The sequence below is a fragment of the Pinus tabuliformis genome, chromosome 3_2 (genome assembly GCF_031772625.1).
Source record: "Pinus tabuliformis cultivar Carrire ecotype Pingquan chromosome 3_2, CPIR1, whole genome shotgun sequence".
NCBI lineage: Eukaryota > Viridiplantae > Streptophyta > Pinopsida > Pinales > Pinaceae > Pinus > Pinus tabuliformis.
The window spans coordinates 1,232,886,681-1,232,889,940 of record NC_142302.1 but is presented as its reverse complement, the minus strand read 5'-3'; positions in this window follow the sequence as shown (position 1 = coordinate 1,232,889,940).

Here is a 3,260-nt window from a genome sequence, read left to right as displayed (position 1 = left end):
TTCTTCAATCTTCCGTTTTTTACCTTGGTCAGTTGTTCTTTCATCACAGGGAGTACTACGTCACACTAGTTGAACACCTTTGGTTCAAGGCATTCCAAGGCATACAGCATATAAGACCTGTTGGCCACATGAAGAGCTGCACTACTAGCCAGTCTAGCAAAAGTGAACAGAATGGTCCTCAAAGACCTATCAGTGACGTCTCAGATATTGATCTTGCCGTCCCTACTCGGCTGAGATTCCTCTCTGCAATACCGGCGAATATAATCTCTCATGGATTCACCCCCACAGGGCGAACCTGATAATGAGATAGGGGCACCACGCCTCGATAAACCCGTCAAAAAATAGATGTCCGCGATAGTCAAGGGAATGGATTTTCCCCTTATCTGGAACACCTGGTCGGTAGGATCCCATGCATCGAGAAAATATTGCAACAAGTTAATTTGTTGCCTCATGCTAGAGATGCGGAAAAACTTCAGCAGGCCACAGTTCCGCAGTACAGTTACCGTCCCCGGATCATGTAAAGCAAGCATGTCCTCTTCTTCATGCTCACGTTCTCGCCATGTAATAGGCATTTTTCTCCGATGAATCTCTAAAAACAAACAAGAGAAGAATCAGGATCCTGATTTGGTGAAAAACAGGCAAAAATTCCATGAAAGACTGTGTACAAGTTTCCCTCCTTGCGCCCATCGCGCCCCCAGCAGTGTATTGGGTGGGATGCATACTGACTGGCCAATGGCCAGGCCAGTATGCATCACACTTTTCGATGAAGGAAAAGTGCGACAGAGCCAGGGTGAATTTTTCAAACCCCTGAGGCTCAGAAAAACCAGGAAACATGCTCAGAATTCAAAAAGGAAAGAATGAAATTGAAGAGCTCAGGTTTAGCTCTTACCTGGTCCAGACGACGCCAAGAATCGTCCACAGAATCTCCCGGAATCAGCTAGTGAAAATCAAAGGGGAAAGCACCTCCAAAGCTCCAACAAACCAAAGTTCAAATGAAATGGTAAAATGAGGAGTAAAAACCACTTTTAAATTACTTTTCACGTGATTCAAGTAAAATATTAGTGTTTTGACTCATTTTTCAAGCATATATTATTAGTTTCTAACTAGTTTGATGAAGCAATTGAATAGGCAGTACAACCTTTGAAGGAACAAAGTTGTCAATGGTAAAATCAAGGTAATCAATGACCATTATATTGAGCAGTTTTTATGTGGAGTTCAAGCTCGTTAAAAATTAAACATAAGCAGTGAGCAAATGTTTCCCCCAGAGTTTAAGCTCATTCATTAAAAAATTAACCAATTTCTGGGAAATAACCATCGTGAGTGCATTATCATCAAACTTTGAACCTTGGTCGTGTTCTCATCATCACCTCCACTCTGTTTTGGCCGATCATTCACCTCCATTTGATTGTTTACCCCTTTTTGAGGAACAGCTGCAAAGAGTGATCCTGTTAGCCATCCTTGTGACACTACCGTGATTGGAAAATTCCAAACCTTACCTGGAATCAGCTGCTACCCGAATTTATCACTCGTTCCTCGAAAAACGAGTCTCCTTGAAGCTCTTTTCATCTGACTCGTAAAATATGAAAAGATTGCCGAGCAATTGGCCTCTCCAGCTCGTTAAAGTCACCAGAAGTGCTATCCCTCCTCTAGATTTTAATATTTTTGGACCTGAGGGATTATTACACAAAAAGATCGAGCGCTTGTTTTGTTCAGCTCGTTAAAATTACCGAAAATTCATCCCTTTCGTATTATTTTATACTTTTTCAAACCTAAGGGATTATACGACGAAAAAGGATTATTGGAGTTTTCTTTACGTCCCTTTCAAACTCTCTAAAATTGAAAAGGACTGAGTTATCTTTGTCGTTAAACTCGTTAAAACCAAATAGTGACAAACTTGTCCATACAGACAAGAATGAGTTTCACTATCGCTAGGCTCGTTAAAACATAGCGATGGGTTTGCCTGAAGGGAAAATTATAGAACAAGCATATGTTATCCTCCTCAAGCTTGACAAAAATAAAGAGGTACTGGTCAACAATGACTGGGGAAAAATTGGGAAGAAAACTTGAAGAAACTTTATTGGTAGCAAGTCGCTCTTGAACATGACACTTTCACTCCACATCCGAGTCGGGTTGGGTTGTTCCGTTCACTAGTCATATCACCATTGGTCCATCACACCATCCACATTTGGGGTTAACGCTACCAATCCATCACGTCAGTGTCACCGGTATGTTCAAGAGAAGTCGCTCAGAGAATTCACCTGTGTCTCATCCACTACAATACATTCACGCTCCATTCTTTCATGACCGCCACCCTGAACCTTATATCATTAGATCATTTTCACCTCCATTAAAATCATTTGCTCTGTTCCATGTCGTAGATGTGGGATTCATTAAGGCCCTCCTATGACGGATCGCTTCTTTTCGACATCAGCTCATTATCCAAGAAAGTCGATCTAGGAACAACCCTTTCAGTACTTTGAAGCTTGCATGCCTCAATGGCAAGTTTCTCACTTCCGGCGACAGGTTTACATCAATGGCCTTCGACCGAAAGATTTTGCGTGGTGTTTGACGCTAAGTCCCTTTTTCACACCACGTGAATTGTACTATCGTACCTTGAGGGTCATCATCATTATCGGTGATTCCTCTCGCGCCTATTAATAGCTTACATCACTGGCTGGTAATCAGGCGATGTCTTTCCATGTTCGACTCCAGAACATCTCTCACATGGATCGACTTGTACTTTGAGTGAAGATCGAATGAGATTGAAGACCTCGGATCTAGTTTCATCCATCCGGGCTGCGATATATATTCAGGAAAATAAAGACATCAAATGTACATCATTGCTGCACAGATAATCATCCAAACTAAGGGATGATGGCTCTACCAGAATCATCAGTCTGCACACAGACGATTGTCTGTCCTATGTACATGAAAATGAATTTATAAAGTTGAGCATGGGAATGCCCGACTCAGCCAGATCATGAAAGTATTATGAAGACAATGTATTGTATTGTATCTTATTACAAGTTGCCTTCCAGCTCGAAAAAACTTCGGATCCTCATGATAAAGCATTTCACCCGACATCAAAAGATTAACGACCTCATGCTTTAGGGGGCAACTGTTATAGACATTTTTGGGCACTGCAACCCCAATCATATATGTCCATAAACCAAGGGCTCCTAAGTCCCTAAAAGTGTTTCTTCGCACCCTAAAGGAACAAGGTCAGCTGATTACATCATCTCCCAGAAGTTCTCCACAGA